Here is a 20,054-nt window from a genome sequence, read left to right as displayed (position 1 = left end):
GGGTGAATAGATTGGGGATGAACTAACCGGCGAGGGCCAACGTTCTGTGCCACAAACTCCTCAAAGGTCAGCAGCACTGGTTTTGCTGGAGGACATTGTGCTGGCTGCAACTGAGGAGTCCTGCCGGCCGCCATATCCTGAAAAGCCTGATGCATCTGGCGATCCCTCTCCACTTGGTGTTCATAAAGCCTCTCATGCCACGCCATGGTCTCCTGGCGTGTGTACTCCAGGTAGGCCTATGGTATGACATGATGGAAACTCATAAAAACTACTAAATGCGGAAAATGAAATGAGCAATGAAGATAAGAGGGAAAATACTTACAGATTGTTGCTCCTGAAAGAGGGACTGTGCACTGGTCACTGGTTGGCTCGTGCGCTGGCTCAGGCTCGGGTCGATCCGACGAAGCTGTGTGTAGGAGATAGTAGGAGTGATCACAGCATCGAGAACCGCCTCCCAACCGTGCTCCTTGGGCCCCATGCTCACCACCGCCCTGTCATCCAGAGCCGCCGCAATGGGTCAGGTGTGTCAGGATGTAACTTCAGATACGCTTCAGAGTAGGTCTTCTTCCTCCCCGCGGTCTTCTTGCCGTAGTACTTGGGCTCGCCAGGCTTGGGGTCCTTCCACGTATGGGCGATCTCCCACGCCTGCATGTCTGAGAGCGGCCTCTTCATTTTCTCCTCCTACACAACCAAACAGAGGTTAGTCATACATAAGAAAGTGATGGTAAATAGAAGAAGAAGAAGAATGTTTAATGGGGTTAGTCATACATTAACTCCCTTGTGGAGATAGTGATTTCGGTTCCCCCTGAGCATGTACTCCCTCCTTCCCTTGGTTAGCCTTGTTTTTGACTCTCATAGCCGCCCCAGGATCCAGCCTCGTCACACCAAAGATCGACCAATGCCGCCCAGGACTCATTATCTGACAAGTGTAGTTTTGATTGTAAGGGAAATAAATAAACTCAGATTGTCTGATTTACAAGATTTACTCACTCATAATCAATAATGTGGACACCTAATTATAACCTTATATTAAGCATTGTAATGGCACTTTTAGCAATAGCCGGAACATCGACAGCTTGTGCTGGTGGTACCAATAAGTTACAAGAAGATTTTTGTCCCAATACGAGCCAATGGACTAGCAATTGCTATGTCTTCTTTCAATTCTCAGTGAGTTGAGAGCTTGTTAGTTTTTTTGTTTCTGGTTTTGAACCATAAAGATGTCATACTAAATTGGTCATCTGCATCCTCGGACTGGATGCATTTTTTTACAAAGAAAACCATAAGGGAAAGCCCCAACAGTATGAATAGGAGACCAAATTCGCATCTCTAGGGACTTGAACTGCATTCACTCCACCAGCCAACTAAGGTTGTTTTATTCTTCCAGTAGTGTTTTTATTCGCCATATGATCGTCTTAATATCGATGAGTCCCTGGCAGTGTCCATGTCAATATGATATTACGTTTGTACAGAGTGATTTCGTATGCATGGTGGTAGCTACGCACGCTTCGTGGCAGCTACACACCTTGTGGCATAAGTGCCTTTTTATATATATGAGGTATCGGGTTTTTTATGACATTGGCACAAGTGCCTTTTTCGTTGTATAGATGGATTTGTTCTCACTTCTCTTTGACTTTTGCTTGCCTATTTGTAAGTGAACATGGATTTTGTGGGACTCATGTGCACTTTTTTTGTTAACACAGTAAGGAAATGTATTTTCTGTCCTTATGCAATCATGGTTTTAAGAGTGCTCGCTACTTTCACGAACAGGCAGGCGTCAATGCATAAAGATAAGAAAATGACTATCTGTTCACAATTGGTGTGGATCTTCTTCAAGTGAATGCCATTTGATGGAGCTTAAAACTTAGGTAAATGTGAGCGATTTTGATTTCACATGTTTTTCATGATTCAGTGGACTTGGACTACTCTCTTGTCCTTGCCGGTCAAGTGGTGACACTCATGGGTGACCACAACTAGTTGACATAAATTTATGTTAAGCTCTGCTTCTTGAAAGACGGTAACTCGATTCTGGATCATTAAAGACTAAACTGGTTTGCAGATGCAATTGTCATTCAACTACTCAGAGCTTTTGCACATCTGGCAGTTCTTTTAGCGTGAGTACTCCTCCAGCCATACACAATGTTTCCATTTCCTACGCAAGAGATCTAAAACTAAAAATGCAAGTCAAATGGTCACATGATTCTGCAGTGTACTCACATGTTAAAAATGACATGATAAATATTTCCCGATGGGCTTTCTCACACCTATCGCATGCTCACACTATTTTCTTTTCATAACTATAGCTAACTAAGGCTAGAGACGTACCGAAAAGGGTTTCCCATGGCTTTGAATTACAAAGCAACCAAACACCAATCACAAATCAATACTGGGGCGAGTAGCACAGCAAGCCCAAAAGAAAAGAGAAAGAACAAAGAAGAAGAAACAAATGCCAACAATGACAGCTCGACCAAGCGCGGATGACCCGCTAATGCTGCGCCTCCAGATTCGACCCACCACATTCCAAGCACCGGCGGAGCTATGTGCATTCCTGCAGGTGCCATGGCCCCCCAACCTTGGCAAATCTAGTGAAGAAATTTTTTACAGAGAGATTTAGATTGGAAAATAGACATGTTTTCCACTGTCTTTTCTCTTCCCCCCCCCCCCAATCTTCTTGGCCTAGCTCCGCCACTGATTCCAAGGCTCCGATCCGCCACGTACCAAGCAGCACCTCCAACAAGGAATGCGATGCCGACAACGCTGCTTCCCGGACGTGTCCTAGGGTTTCCCCACGTGGCACAACAGTAGTTAAAGTGCTCTGGCAAAGCTGGCGCTCGGCTCACTCTACTGGACCCACATGTCAGGTGCTTGACACGTGTTCATTTCCTATTGGCTCTCTTTGCTGAGGGCCGCTCTCAGCAAAGTGACGCCACGTGGCAACCTCCATCTCCGTCTGCCATCCGTGAGTTACTTTATTTTGCCGATGAGTATTGTTTGACACTCGGCAAAGAGTTTACCGAGTGCATGTGTTCTGGCTCTCGGCAAATTTCTGTTTGCCTGACAGGTGTACGCCGAGTGGCCTTTGCCGAGTGCAACTCTAGGCAAAGCCTTTCCCGAGGGTTTTAGGCCCTTTGCCGAGTGTTCCTGGCACCCGACAAAGGGTATGATTCCAGTAGTGGCAGCGAATTAAACTCTGAAATTCCGATCTCTCTGTCTCTGAATCTCATATCTGTGCCATTTCAGCATGCGTATGCTTGTGCATTTTCTACCTTAATTAGCACATTTTTTCCATTTTCCCGAAAGGGGAATGACAAAAGGCCTCAGCATCATTGTGATGCACACAACCATCCTTAATCAGCACATGGGTTGATAAAGCAATTCAAGAACTTGGTGGTCATGATGCAAATGTACTTGGAGTACTCTCTCTGTCATAGCTTCCCAGTCAAGTGATGGTACATAATCTCGAACAAAACTAGCATAATATGCATACAAATTCATCTACTACATGGATTTGGTTATGGTTTCCCTACTCACTCGTTGAGAAACTTTTCGCCATTCTTTTAATCGATCAAGTTCCGTTCAACTAAACATAATATTTGACTTCACTTTGTTTCTAGCGAGGGATCATAAACTATCACACAAGTAGGATAGTAACACATAATTCTGTAGTCCAGTCACATGATTAAAAGACGTGATAAACAACTCTTGAATTGCTTTATCAACCTATACCCCATGCTCACTGGCTTCCGCCGCCATCAACCAAGCAGTCTCCATCCCACTGGTGGGATACTTGAGTACACAACCTCCTCGTCCCCATCTTCTCTATCGTCGTCTCCTGAGGACATCGCAGGCAATGCCGCGTGACTACAAATGACGGGGTGGTAGTGAGGTTCGTCAAGGGCGGAGGGCATGGTTACCGTGTGCCATTGAGCTGGAGCAACGGGGGTTTGTACAGTCCTTGCGCGGCTCTCTTGATGGTGGCAAGCGGGTATTCTCTGCGGGTGATTGAATACCTTGGCTTGTCGGCTGGCCATAGGCGGTGCTCCGGTCCTGTAGCGATCTAGAACGTGCCCGCGGCCCCATGCTCCCATCGGACGCGAAGACAAGGTGGCTCCTGCCTTTGTTTCTACTACAGCGCAGCGCGGGCGGTGGTTTCAGGGACAACGACATCGGGGTTGTGTGTTGGGGAGAAGTGGCTGTCGGTGAAAAATGAGCGCCGACTTCGATCATGGTTGGCGATGGCAGCATCTATGCGTCGTTACCTTGTTGAAGGCATCATCACTGCAGTCATCATCTCCTCCTTGGGCTGTTCCGAGGGGAAACCCTTGATCCGGGTCTCCCTGGCACTTTTGGTGTCGTCTTCCCTCATGAGGGCATCGTTTTGGAGCAGATGCTTGCTAGAGCGGGTCTCGGTGGCATGGTACAGTAGAGACTCAGCGACGGATGTGTCTTGATGGACGGGCATAGGGCGGTGCCGCTGTTTGGCTCCATGGCGGTGTCAACGGCTGACTGGCTTGGTAAGGATATTGCGGATCTCTTTCCTGAAGTTGGGTCAGCGGTTTGATGCTGGTGGTGGCTTCTGAAGCGTGTGCATGCAGTGTATGATTTGGGTCTATTGCACCGGGTGTATGCTCCCAATACGCCATGCGGGCAGATCGGCGGTGACCCCAATTCTAGATAGTGGGGCGTGATGGCATTCCCCATTGTCGGTGTTCGTAGGTGTGGATGGTGACTTCAGATTGTTTGATGTATGTTCTTGCCATATCTTTGTTGGATAATTTAATAAAGATGCATGTGTATATCTATTGATGCAGAGACCGGGGGTTTCAACGTCCTTTTAAAAAAAAAACATGCTCATTGTTTGTTTTCCCCCAAAACTAAGCATGCAAGTAGAATTGTCATATAATCAGATTCTGCGGCTTGTATCAAATTGTTGGTCCTCACGTGATAAGTGATAAACAGCTTTGGCATGCATTTCTTACTACCAATCACGGGGAAGATATGATGTTCTGTATAGGGAGCTGAAAGCATAGCAAAAATGAGTCGGTTCCCACGTTCCACACATCTTTCATGATGCAATGGATTTGGAGTGATGGTACGCATGAGCAGAGCTAGAATAACATGCATATCATGTTCGTCTACTCTCCTAAGTAGGTCACCGTGGATAATTCAAGATAGATCTATTTGCAAATGCAATTTCCCTTCAACGAAAGACTCATTCAAACTTGTTGCCATTCTTTTCATGTGAGTTGACTTCAACATGACTTAGTATTTCCCATCAATTTGTGTTTGGCAAGGAATCATATATAAACGAAACATGCAATAAGGATGTTCACATGATTCAAAAGACATGATGACAGTCCTTGAGTGGCCTGCTCAAGACACATCGCATGCTCACTGTTTATTTATTAATTTCCTAAAAAGAGCTAACAAAGATAAGATATGTATAGAGATCCTATATATACTCCACTGTCTTAGGATGTCAAAGTGAATTTGATATGTTTCCAGATTTGCTTCGCTGATTATCCAGCTTCATTCAATCTAAAATATTGGAGGAAAACAAATATACATGTACCCTCTCCCACCAAATCCATCTCTCAATGTTTGTCTTCAGTGGTAGAGTCCATCAACCCCATTGGTGCATTTGTCGAGCCAGATCTCGCGTCTATGCCACCATATGACCTTGCAGTTATGATGGAGTCCAAGGCCATGGTCATGACCATCTGCTGCTCATCTGTCGACGAGGGGATAACAAAGACAGGCCATGCGAACCCCTGTTTGTGGGTAGCGTCAGTGAAAGAGTCGCGCTTTGTTGATGTGCCGACGAAGGCCATCAACGCCAAGGATGTCTGCTTCGATCCCTCCAAGGGGTTGCCCATCCTCTGTCACGCTAGGTGTTCAAGCAGTGTTCAAGCAGTCGGCGGGTGTGAGATGACGACCATCCTCATTGCTGTCTCGACGTGCAAGATGGTGTGAAGAAAGTCTCTTTCGCTCTGATTCAGTGTTCATTTAATTGGCTTCGTTAAATTAACCTGTGAGCTCAGTATTGTACAGTCTGAACTTGAAGTACCGAGTCGCTCAATAGTGTCGAGTTGTAACGTACAGGTTCAGGTTGCAAGTGAGTTTCGAAGTCTAAGTCTTCGATTTATATTATGTGACATGGCACACACAATGTGTGGGCCGTGGTGTGTTTAGGATAGTATTTTGTTATTCACGAAAATAAGAGAGAGTACTTTGTTACGTGCGTTCCTTCTTCGTGTGCGTCCAGACCTGCGTGTGTCAAGATTCCAGCGCTGGGATCTAAGGCCTGAACTCACATAATGGCCCAATCTCAGCTTCCCTGTCGTGTTACACCTCGCGTCACTTTTGTTCTTCTTTTCTCCTTGGAAAGAGGGTCACATCTGTTCTGGCGCTCTCTCGTTTCGTCCATGGACTGGCGATCTTGCTGACCTGAAAAAATGGATTACAATACATCAACGTCATTGTCTCTGTCTCGTACAGTCAAATCCGCCGCTGTATTCAGAAAACTTGAAGTCACGGTCACCGAGCCCACGTGCATATGTTTTGGAGACGACTTTGTCATACATTAGGTTGGAGACTGCACTTGTTCGACTCCAATTCATCGCACGCCAAAAATCAAAGGTCCCTTCTCACACGCAATCCTGGTTCATACAATCATACTGATGGTTGGGCGGCAATGCTGGTTTCTGGTCAGATGGCTGCGGCATGCTGAATCAGCTTTTCACAGGAGGAATTAATACAGCTTCAACTTGTTGAGAAACTTAGCTGTACTATGCAGTTTGGAGCCCTGCGAAAGGATGTTGTGAATTTTTTTTTCAATAGTAGGCCTCGCCGATGGTTGGTGCTCTGCTCGGGCAATGCGTCTGGAACTATACTGTACTGCACTCGCTCTTGATCGGGTGTTGTTGGGGCCAGCCAAGACGATCTGCTATGCATTTGGTTTTCTGCTGCTCCTTTGGCTTTGGGTGGGTGTGTACATTAGGGTGTTAAACCACGTCATTATCTACATGACCGGCGCATATCTACATGGCTAGCGCATCATAGGAGTCGGTTAGGTAGTTAGAGTATAATGTTTATCTCGTGTACTTCTTATCTCTACCTCCTTTCTTTATCTCCAAGTATGTAATCTCAACCGTATGTATGCGCTGTTATGGGAGGTGCGCCCCATCTATATAACACGTAGCCGTCGGCCTGAGAGGGCAAGACGTTTCACTAGTTCGCACATGGTAATCAGAGCCCCATCTCTTCCCATCTACTGAGATCCCATCTACCAAGCCTAGCCATGTCTTCCTCCTCCTCCTCCGGTGCTTCCAAGACCACCCTTAATGGACAGGTCGCCGAGAAGCTTACAGGCACGAACTACGTGCTCTGGCGCACGCAGGTCACCCCTCATCTGTGCGGCGCCGGCGTCTTCGGCTACGTCGACGGCACCACACCAGAGCCGGCCAGGCTTCATGTCACCAAGGACAAGGATGGCAAAGAAAGCACTGCGCCCAACCCTCTCCACCCCATCTGGGTTCGGGAGGATCAACAGGTGTTGGGCTACTTGCTCAGCACCCTCTCCAAGGAGGTTCTCATCGCGGTGACCACGGTCACCACGGCGCACACGCTCTGGACAGCGGTAGCAGGTATGTTTTCCTTGCAGTCCATGAGCCGCGTGAATAATATCAGGACGACGCTCATCAACGCGCAGAAGGGCAACCAGTCGGTTGCCGCATACTTCGCCTCCCTCCGTGGTCTCACCGACGAGCTTGCCGTGGCCGGGAAGGCCATCCAAGATGACAAACTCATCTCCTACATCATCCACGACCTCGACATCAACTACCAGCCCCTCGTCTCCGCCCTCGACGCACGCGTCACACCGGTCTCCCTCTACGAGCTCTACGCCATGCTCAGCAACTTCGACCAGCGCATGGCCCAGTTCAATCACTCTGGCAGCGGCGGCTTCCGTTCCTCTACCAACGCTGCGGTGCGTGGCCGTGGTGGCGGATCACGTGGTCGCGGCTCCTCTCGCGCCAAAGGACTCTCTGGAGGTCACAGTGGTGGTGGAAACAGTGGCGGCGGCAACAGCTGCTTTGGTGCATCCCGCGGTCGTCGTGGCGGGGGTCCACCTCGGGCCCGACCAGAGCTGCCTCGCTGCCAAATTTGCGGTAAGCCAGTGCACACCGCGAAGGACTGCTAGTATCGTTATGATGAAGACGACGAGGACTCCCAAGATGAAGAAAAAGTGGCTGCCGCGGCCGATGGATCCTACGGCATCGACACAAATTGGTACGTTGATAGCGGAGCCACCAACCACATCACCAATGAGCTTGAGAAGGTCACGATGAAGGAAAAATATCGTGGAAAAGATCACATCCACACGGCAAGTGGAGAAGGTATGCAGATTTGTCACATTGGTCATTCTATTTTTCTTACCCCTCACCGTCCAATTCATCTCAAGAAAATTTTGCATGTTCCTAGTGCTGCTAAAAGTCTCCTCTCGGTTCATAGAATTGCCCTTGATAATCATGCTTTCCTCGAATTTCATCCTTATTTCTTTTTGATCAAGGACCAGGCCACGAAGAAGGTTCTCTATCGAGGTAGATTTGTTCGAGGGCTTTACCCGTTGCTTCCGGAGCTTAGGAGACTCAATAAACAAGCCAATGGTGTTGTCAAAGTTTCGTCAACACGGTGGCACGATCGATTAGGGCATGCTGCTTTTTCTTTAGTTCAAAGACTGCTTAGGAAAAATAAACTCCCATTTTTTGGTGAGCGAAATGTCGAAACTATTTGTGATTCCTGCCAATGTGCTAAAAGTCATCAATTACCTTATCCAGTATCTACTAGTGTCTCTACCAAACCAGTTCAATTAATTTTTTCTGATGTGTGGGGTCCTGCTCCCACTTCTGTTGGTAGACATGAGTATTATGTAAGCTTCATAGATGACTATAGCAAGTTTGTGTGGATTTACCTTCTCAAAAAGAGATCCGAAGTCTTTCAAGTTTTTCAAAACATTCAAGCCTTGGTTGAACAAAAATTTGATAGTAAAATTATTTCAATTCAATCGGACTGGGGTGGGGGGGGGGTATGAAAAACTCAACTCCTTCTTCCAAACACTTGGCATATCACACCATGTATCATGCCCTCATGCCCATCAACAGAACGGCTCTGCTGAAAGGAAGCACAGACATATAGTTGAGGTTGGACTAGCTCTCCTGGCAGGAGCCTCCATGCCTCTCAAATTTTGGGATGAGGCCTTTCTTACTGCTGTTCACATCATCAATATGCTCCCTAGTCGAGTCATCAACAATGAAACTCCAGTAGAAAGACTCCTTCATGTCAAACCTGACTATAAATCTCTTCGTGATTTTGGGTGTGGTTGCTGGCCCAATCTTCGCCCAAACAATGTGTTTTTCTAGGGTATAGCCCTCAACACAAAGGTGTCAAGTGTTTAGATATATCCACTGGCCGTGTCTATATATCCCGTGATGTCGTTTTTGATGAAACAAACTTCCCCTTCGCCACCCTACACCCAAACGCCGGTGCTCGCCTCCGAGAAGAAATTCTCCTCCTTCCTACTCATCTTACCACCATTGGTCAAGGGGGTCCGAATTATGATGATCAACTGTTGACTAATCCTGCTACTAATGGTGTGCATGAGCTTTCTGATGATGTTCCAGGAAATAACAGTGAAAACAATGGAGAAATCAGTGAAAACGATGCGCCGGCAGTCCAATATCACATGTGTCCGCTTCCAGGGGGCAAATCCTCCTCGGGATCGGCTCTGCAGCAGCAGTTCAGTCGACCCCCCTCGGGATCGGTGTCGGCAGAGGCGTCAGATGCGCAGGAGACAGCGCCAGCCGACTGTGCGTCTGTCCCCAGGTCAGCGTGCGCCGCGCGTCACGCTCCAACTGGCGGCGCGCCTCTCCCCGCCAACCTCCGTCCGATACGCAACAGCCCATGGCTCGCCAGGACGGCGCGCGCTTCCGTGACCAGCCGGTCACGTACAAGCGGCGCGACCAGATTCGGCGGCCTGACACGGGGTCGGGGCCCACTGCGGGACCAGGCCCGGACTCCTGTGAGCCCACGCGTGTGCAGCGGCCTGGCGTTTGCCCCGAGGCTGATACGCCATCATTTGGCAATGATGAGGCTCCGGGATCTTCTGTGCCTATGGAAGATGCTACACCTGATCAGCCCGCCACAGAGGATCCAGTGGAGGCAGATTCTGCTACAGGAGCTTCTGCTTCGGGATTTTCTGTGGCAGAGGATCCCGATGCTGCACCATCACGACGTACACGACTACAGCATGGGGTAATACAGCCTGTTAATTATAAACACATAACCAAATATGGTATGATTTGTTCTACAGGTGAACCAGGTGAACCCCAGACACTTCAGGAAGGACTTGGTGATGAACGGCGGAAAAATGCTATGAATGAAGAATACATGGCACTCAAAAAAATAAAACTTGGCATTTGGTTCCCCCACAGCAGGTAAAAATTTAATTGATTGCAAGTGGGTATTGAGAATAAGAGGAAATCTGATGAAACTATTGATCGCTACAAAGCTAGGCTCGTTGCAAAGGGTTTCAAACAACGGTATGGCATAGATTACGAGGACACATTTCGTTCAGTCGTTAAAGCTGCCACTATCCGTCTTGTTTTGTCTATTGCCGTTTCCAGGGGATGGAGTCTTAGGAAACTTGATGTTCAGAACGCATTTCTTCATGGTGTTCTAGAAGAGTAGGTATATATGAAACAACATCCTGGGTTTGTAAGTAAAAGTGCACCCTCTCATGTCTGCAAGTTGGACAAAGCACTTTATGGTTTGAAACAGGCACCAAGATCATGGTACTCTCGTCTCTGTCACAAAATGCAAACACTTGGTTTTGTCCCTTCAAAATCTGACACCTCTCTGTTCATCTACAACAAGTCCAATACATGCATATTTGTCTTAATATATGTTGATGATATTATTATGACAAGCTCATCTGATGAAGCCATCACAGGATTATTAAAAGATTTGAGTGCAGATTTTGCCTTGAAGGATCTTGGAGATTTGCATTATTTTCTTGGGATTGAAGTAAAAAGGCACAAGGATGGACTTCATCTCTCTCAAGAAAAGTATGCAGTTGACTTGGTAAGAAAAGCTGGTCTACAGGGTTGTAAACCCACACCTACTCCATTATCCAGCTCAGAAAATTATCTGTCACACAAGGGACTCTCCTGACTCAAGAGGATAGCACCAAATACAGAATCTTAGTAGGAGCTCTTCAATATCTTACTCTTACCAGGCCTGATATTTCTTTTGCTGTCAACAAAGTATGTCACTTCGTTCATGCACCTACAACTATTCATTTCACTGCTGCCAAACGCATAGTCAGATATGTCAAAAACACATTAAGCATGGGTCTAAATTTTAGCAAGTCATCTTCTACACTTGTCAGTGCCTTCTCTGATTCTGACTGGGCAGGCTGTCTTGATGATAGACGCTCTACTGGTGGGTTTGCTATTTTCTTTGGACCCAACTTAATTTCATGGTGTGCTCGTAAGCAAGCTACAGTCTCCAGATCTAGTACAGAGGCAGGATATAAGGCAGGATATAAGGCATTGTCTAATGCCACAGCTGAAATCATATGGGTTCAATCCATGCTCAAGGAACTTGGTATAAAGAGTAAACAAGCTCCATGTTTGTGGTGTGATAAACTTGGTGCCACCTATCTTTCAGCTAATCCAGTGTTTCATGCTAGGACCAAACACATTGAGATAGATTTTCATTTTGTCAGAGAGAGGGTGGCTCATAAGCAACTTGACATTCGTTTTGTGCACTCCAGTAATCAAATTGCAGATGGATTCACAAAGGCATTGCCGGTCAAGAGTTTTGAAAACTTCAAGTATAATCTCAACCTAATGGAGTTGTGATTAAGGGAGGGTGTTAAACCACGTCATTATCTACATGACCGGCGCATATCTACATGGCTAGCGCATCATAGGAGTTGGTTAGGTAGTTAGAGTATAATGTTTATCTCATGTATTTCTTATCTCTACCTCCTTTCTTTATCTCCAAGTATGTAATCTCAACCGTATGTATGCGCTGTTATGGGAGGTGCGCCCCATCTATATAACACGTAGCCGTCGGCCTGAGAGGGCAAGACGTTCCGCTAGTTCGCACGGGCCAGCCAAGACGATCTGCTATGCATTTGGTTTTATGCTGCTCCTTTGACTTTGGGTGGGTGTGTACATTAGGGATCAGCAGTTTAGCTTTCCCTTTCCTCTGTCCAGTGTTTGCCGTTGCTGGCTGCTTGCGAGGGAGGACCGATTCAGCATGACAGGCCAAGGCTGCACACACTTCAATGAAGAAGGACGTTCACTAGTAAGTAGTACTTTAGTTTATTTCCTACGTCCACAATTATAAGATCTTTCATGAATGCACTCATCAGGTTACTTTAGTTTATTACCTCTTTGCATTGTCTTTCCCTGAGTTATTCTGATGATCTACTGACTGAATACTTACAGTTTTGATTTCTCTAGAAAAAAAGACATTGATAAATGTGGTCATCGTGAGCAGGGGAGGAAGGAAGATTTTGATTACTGAACTATCACAAGTATAAGGAGATGCTAGTATCTATCTATACTGGAGAAGACAAGGTTAAGGTTGTCACCACTCGACATGCGGTTCCACCTCCGTGGTCTGATTGGCTCCGTTCACATAAAGGTGGTTCATACGACCACTGGCTTACTTGCTCCTGTATCAATGGATTGGTATAATACATATGGACCCTCCAAACACAGCGACCCTTTTGGGCAACAAATGCTTCTATGGTCCTTTTCCAATAGACCCTCCGAACAACGTTTTTCGCCCTCGTTGTTGAACGTAAGTTCAGCTACAACGCATACATTTTTTCGATTTCTCACCACATATGACATGTGGTAGCTATGATTTAGATTTAACTTATAATACATGTGAACTTGTGTAAATGTGCATTCTACCAAAAAAGGCTTTAGCCCCGCTTTATATATAAAGCAATGATCCACAACAACCCGATACAAACGCACGCCACCGTAACACACGCACACACCCAAGGCAAGGTACGTAGGTGTTGATCGCACCAACACCACCCTAGCACTACAAGAGCAACTGGGGGCTCAACCGGAACACGTCACCGCAAAGAAATGAAGTCGCATTCGATGAACTGTGTGCTCCAAGGCGGTGCCTTCAGGAAAGATACGACACCGGAGCGCTGCCACCGCCTGATCTGAGGATCAGAGTTTTCCCTGGAGCAGCACGACGGACAATGAGAGTCGCGGCGACGCCTTCAATTAGGCAGCGAGCTTCACCGCCGCTGGTCCGTCCGAAGATAGAACAGGTTTTCACCCCGGCCAACACTCACCGCCACCGAACGCCACACCCCGGCTACCACGCCACCCACACGGCCATGGCCACCGGCAGCACCAAGCCACGGCCTCTGCCCATGAGCACCGTGCTACCACCACCAGGGCCGCTGGCCCGGCATCCAAAACCTTGACACCACCTCACCCGAGATCCGCCGCTACCCCAACCAAAGAGACGGGAGGAAAGGACCTGCCTTTCACACCCCTGAGCGGCCCCAGCGCCAAAACCCAAAAAGGCCGGCCAAATCCGGGCTTCATCGGCCCGTCCTGCAGCACTGGGCGCGAGATGAGCTCAGTCCAGTGGCATCAAATGCGAGACGAGGTCGATCCTGCTGCACCGTGCGTGATACGAGCTCGGTCTTGTAAATGTGTATTCTTGATCTTACAATGGTGGTCTTGATTTCTTCCGTGTAAGAATTGACATGTTCATTTTCGCAGGAGGAAAGGTGGCATATTCAGACCGTTCCATTTATGCATGTAATCAGTTTGTTTAAGTGTGAACCTTTCGTTTCAATCTTCTTTTTAGTGAGATCTGTTTCTCAACCATCTTCACCTTGAGCTAAGCCCATTCTCTCTCTCTCTCTCTCTCTCTCTCTCTCTCTCTCTCTCTCTCTCTCTCTCTCTCTCTCTCTCTCTCTCTCTTTCGCTCTCTCTCCACTAAATCTGTCACCTACCCTGGCCAGTTTTGCACACTGAAAAAATCGCACGCTGAGAATTGTCTCGCTAATAGCACGTTATAGCATGCTAATAGTGTATTTAAGGCTCACGCTATTTTGCTATAGCGCACTAGTTTTTAGCTTCTTTTGCATGTGGAAACTTAATCCAGCCGATCCGGTTCTAGATGAAACTGAGTGGTGGTGAAAAATCAAGTAATGCCAAAACCTCTTTCACTTGTATATATTTATTGGGCCTTATATTATGCAGTGTACTTGCTTAATAAAGAAATGTTAATCAGCTTCGAAATACCTTGCTTAATACCATCACACGGATGCTATGATGTTCTTCACAAGGAGCTGAAAACATAGCTAGAATGAACCAGTTCGTATGTTTCACGTGCCTTTCATGATGCAATGCATTTGGAGTGATGGTACATATATGAGAACTATCATACCATGTATACTGAGGTCTTCGACCGTGTCATTGGACGCTAACCTAAACATGCAAGTAGGATGATCACCTGATTCTGTAGTCTAGTCACATGATAAAATAAACATTTTTTGAATGACTTGCTCAACACATATCCCATGCCCACAATTTATTTTTGTTCCTAAAAAGAGCTATCAAAGACAAGATGTGCAGAAGTCCTATATATACTCCACGGTCTTGGGATGTCAATATTAGTTCAGACTTGCTCCCTTTCTATACATCTAAGTTCATCTATAATATTGTAGGAAAACAAATACATGTACCTTCTCGCATCTAACAGCTCCAACCATCGTACTCTTTCGTGGTACGAGTCCATTCGCCGCGCCATTTCCTTTGTGAAGCGGGAGCCTGTGCTTGCGCCATCAGACAATGAGTCAATGACACCACAATCCTAAGCTCCTCCCGCTGATCATGGATATCATAGTCCTTGTTTTAGCTGGTCGATGAGGTCACGGTCATGACCCTTCGCACCTTGGACGTCGACAACGAGCACAGAGAGTTTGTTGGCAAAACAGTACAAGGAGGACGACGTATGTGCTCTGAGATATGGATTGCCACACGTTAGTTCTTAGGATGCATTGATGGAGCAATAGACCGGTTCTTGTAAAATGGTTTTTCGGAAATGTAGTGTGATAAATTTCATAGAGTTATATTTCAGAATCTATATTTGATATATAGAGAGAATAGAAGACATGTCGTTGACAGGTGTGGTACCAGACCCTGCGTCTAATTAAAAAAAAATAGACCTTTTTATCAAATTACTTTTGAAAAACAACAACTGGCCTCTCTACTGCTCCCCAGCCCTCGCCGCCACCGCGTAGGTTGTTGCATACTGATGGCCACGCGCGGCATGAGAACTCGAGGAGATACGGAGTCACTGCCGCTCTTGGAGAGGCCGCCGTCTCAATTCTGGCCGTCTAGTCTGTCATCCATCGCGGGAGGCCGCTGGCGTGGCACAACAGAGATCCTGCGGTTGCGACTAGGTTATTCATCCAATCTTTACTCATCATTTAGTGCTCGTTGCTCAGTCTTCCTGTACTAGTATAGAATGGATATGTAGCTGCCGAGAGGAATTTCTACGCCTATAGACTAATAGTATTTAATCGGATTGCTAGCTGGTTTGGTTTTATGAGGCGGGTGCAGTTTGTTATTGGGACACATCATGTAGGTGGATGAATCAGGCTGTTGGATCCAACAGTGGAGAATTAGTATAGACAAACCTTCGAATTCCAGGGCGTTGAGAAGTGTAGTAGATACCTGCTTTGTTTGCAGTGTCAGATATTCCTTTGGTCCGAAAATTTGTCCGACTTAAGATATCCACTGGATTAGCAAGTGATGCCTGACTTGCCGATTAGCAGAGACTCTTAAACTGAGGAAATCTTATACAAGGGCATCTCAAGTGAACTTTTTCCACCCCTCATTGTTTTCTCCTTTCGAATTCCAATTTCTCGTAGAACTTCCAAGTTAGTCTAGTTCAGTTGCAAATTTGAAATGATTGGGTTGTGGTACCATTGTATCATAGTTTTTGTTAGAATTCTGAATTTTCTAAACCATTCCCTCGTTTTACGTTGATTTCCATATTTTTCAAGGCTTATTGGAATTCCTCTTGCTCCGGATGTTTTTGAAACTTTTAGCTCACAAGTAACCAGTCTTATTTTCTGGTTGTGGATGGATGCTCCATGTCACTGACGCAAAATGGAGGATCCAGCATTCCAGCTCCTGATTCGAGAAACATTTGTCTTATTTGTCTCATGCCATCTAATTAAATTGGAATGGAGAATAAACAAATTGAAATGACAAAACGCCATCATATTCATCATCATCCCATGGGATATAGTCATATAGACACAACCACGCTCTCCTAAAGAAGATGCCAGAAGTTCATAAGGCAGAACCGAGAACCACACTCAGCTGCACCAGGAACATGCTGTCAGTTTTTATGGTTTCATCACAACTCATCTGGATTTTCCGATTTACTGAAATTCTGAAACCCATCTGGTGTTTACAGTTCTCTACTTTTAGTGTTCGAGGTTGAAATAGCAGAAGTAGAGGATTTTGGTATGTAGTGGACAGCTAGAGCACTGGCCCTTAAGGATGCATTTCTTGCTGGCATGGCATCCATTTGATGGCTGCATGCATCGTCATGATGCAGAGGCCGGGGGCACGCCTCCATTTCCAAAAAAAAATGGCATCCATTTGAGCAGTAGATTTCCGATGACTCCTTCGTGGTTCTTTTGTGGCGGCCCAAGATGTATTTCACGAATGCACACTGATATTACACGGAGATGCTAGTATCATCACGGGAGAAAACAAGGTTCGGAAACCACATAAAGACAGTTCAAACGCCCACTGGCTTACTTCCTCTTGTATCAACAGATTGATAAACACCTTTGGATCAATTATTTCTATGTCTCTTCCTTGTAAGAAATATCGAGCTTCCAATCCTTTCCATACACAAAACAGAAAAAGTAATATCGAGATTCCACGCTCCTGATGATGTCTTGCATTCTAGCAGTTTCCGCTTCTTTTTGGATGGAATACTACTTCCCTTCTCAGGCTAACTTATTACCACTAGCAAGTCAGAGCTATCTTATTGCTTCCTGCATTCTTTGCAGTAAATCAGTAGGATGTATTTCTCCATTCTATTTTCTTTCTGTGAGAGTTATTCTGATTTTGATCTGATAAATGTTGAGTATTGGCCATGAATCACTGGATTTTTTGGTACCAAATCGATCGCTCACTCTGAACTGCCTGCATATATATTTTGAAATTTCTGTGTTCCAAATGGATCCTAAGTTTGCAACTGAGGAGCTGAAGTTGTTGTGCTTGAACATTGCAACATTTTTTAGAGAGGAGATACTTTTATGGGATGAACACAATCAATATTTATTCAGAACCGCAAGGACGTGGATTGCTGCTCAGGTTCATGTCCTCTTTTTATTTACAAAAATTGTGTAACAGATGAGTAAATGCCATTTTTCCTGAAGCCACGATGATGTGTAAGACTCTTTAGCTTGCACGAGCATTTACTAACAAAACAGGCTCTCGCCCCGTTTTATATATAAAGCACAAACAACCAACATACATGGCCGAATGATACAAAATGATGAGGTAGCCCTCTTACAAAGCAGATCCTAGGATAAATGGATCACGCCGGCCGCACGCTACTACATTCCCGAAATAAAATATAGGAAGACCTGGGTACACCGCTACACTACGTCCTAGTACACCCGCGCTCCATGACAACGCCCTCAAGAGGTAGAGTGGAGCAACATGTCGTCGCTGCCGAGTCCACAACGGACAACAGTCTTCAACCAGGGCCTGACACGTAGAGAAGAAGCACAACAATGTATTCAAGAAGAGAAAGACACCCGCGAGCGCTGCTGTAGTCAGTGCCAAAGCGCGGAGCTTTCGCTCCGGAGCTCATCCATGTCACAATGACGGTGCCAAGATAAGCGCGATGTCACTTGCAGCGACAAAAAGCGTGCCCGAACCATCTTCCGCTACATCTCACATATTCGGGATTGGAAAGGAGGTAGAATATTGTCCAGCATGCGGCAAACTGGGCTCCTGCTCTTCTCCAATTTTGGAGCTTCGGCGCTCGATTTTGCCTTGAGATTCCCGACATAGGTGCGGGCGACGGCGTGATTCAGGAGCTCAAACGGCGGGTGCAGGTGAGTTCTTTCCTCCTCTATCCTTAGTGAGGCTCCCTCCGCAGCATCAATCCTCTGAACCCCTATCTCTAGAAAAGCCATTGTAACTAGGTATACCATATGTGGATTTTAGTTTTGCAGTTTTATTTCCCATATAAATTGTAGACCACCTTAAATTCTTGATTTTAGATTGCTAAAATAAGTAGATTGCTTCCGGTTAAGGAACAAATGTGGAATTAATATTTTTCGGCTAATAAACAAATTCTTTGCAAATTCCGATTGAGGTACCAATGTGCCAAATAAGAGAAACAACTACACATTCATTTTTCAATAGGAAAAGAGATGATACATCTGTTGATGTTGAAGGTCTTTTGCCTATTTAACCTATGCCATTCGCATTGCATGATCAAGAGTATCTAAGTGAGAATGAAGAACAACATAACACCAAAAATTAAGAAGAAGACCAGTTGAGATAAAATGAAGAAAAACGAATGAATGAGCCTATTCTATTTTGAGGCATCGAATCCTTTGCAGAGAGATCCTGCATTGTGACTACATATTTGGCAATATCCACCTAATGTGAGAGATGAAGTGCAAAGACCAAACATGCAGCTAGGTCCTATGCAGCCAAAATTGACGAAGTATAAACCTTATGGAAAATCTGGACATTAACGCCGTTTGCAATTTAGTTGATTCATGGATTTCTCACCATTCTTGGAATATTCTCGTACCAGCCATCATGCATATTGTTTTTATTGCTTCCCCGATAGCAAAAACATCAAGAAATGAAGAGGTTTTGATGTATTCACTGCTCATGGATTCAACAATTGGAAATGTTAATAATGGAAAAAGGTGTGCGTTCTTGGTCATGTTGGATCTAGTCCTTGCTCTCACCACGACAATGCAGTGAGGGATTATCATGTTATCTTGGATGAACCAAACCAAATAGTAACATTATAGAGGTGCAAAACAACAAGGAGAAAGAGAGAGATACTCTGCAGTTGAGAACATCAATTGCAGTTGTGAGTGGATCATCTTCCTAGTTTGTTTTTCAAAGGCCATGACGAGACACCCGAGTCAAAAAGATGAGGAAATCATTGAATTGGTAAAGCTTCTTCTTTTGGAATGTATCGATATTGGACATGACATCTATTTTACCAAGTATTTCAGTCTAGCTAACTTGCCATTTTCTGAAAATGCTATTTCTAAATAAAATGGAACATTATGCATGTGAATGCTACACTATTTCTTTATATTGAAAAAAACTTTCCTATTGTTGGAGTTAAATGTGGGTGGGGTTGCCAAGATTAATTGCATTGCACAGTGGAAGCAGTGTTTGGACCACAACAGTAGGATGAATCGCAACTGTGGTGTAGCCAAGTGGTGCCGCAAGACTAGACCAAAGTCTTTCGTTTTCACACGAGCTAGTATCCAATGACTTTAACTCTCAAGCGACAGTAGATAGTTCGGTGATGCATTTAACTCCTTCTATACACAGCCCAGTCAAATAATGGTGGCCTGTAAAAATGTCATAGGCCTCAACCCTTCTCTTCCTCACAAGCCAAGAAACGCGCGGGGGGGGGGCACATGCCCCCTGTCCACCCCATAATAGTGTACCATTATGTTCTACAAATCACAAGACCAATATGGTGATCCACATGACCATGCCTAGGACTTATTCCATTCATCCAGAATAGAAGGAGGACATAGAGGATCTAGATGTGGACAATGAGTCCATGAAAGTGGAGGATGATGAATTTTGTGCACCCTTATTATACCTGCGACACTTTTAGCAGTGCAGATCAAGATTTGCCATGTAAGTTTGAAGCAACTAGCCTTCCAAAGAAGCTCAAGGAGATGGTGGAAG

Source organism: Triticum aestivum, chromosome 1B (assembly GCF_018294505.1).
Source record: "Triticum aestivum cultivar Chinese Spring chromosome 1B, IWGSC CS RefSeq v2.1, whole genome shotgun sequence".
In the NCBI taxonomy this organism is placed as follows: Eukaryota; Viridiplantae; Streptophyta; class Magnoliopsida; order Poales; family Poaceae; genus Triticum; species Triticum aestivum.
The sequence above is the reverse complement of the archived record's forward strand: the minus strand, read 5'-3'. Positions refer to the sequence as shown.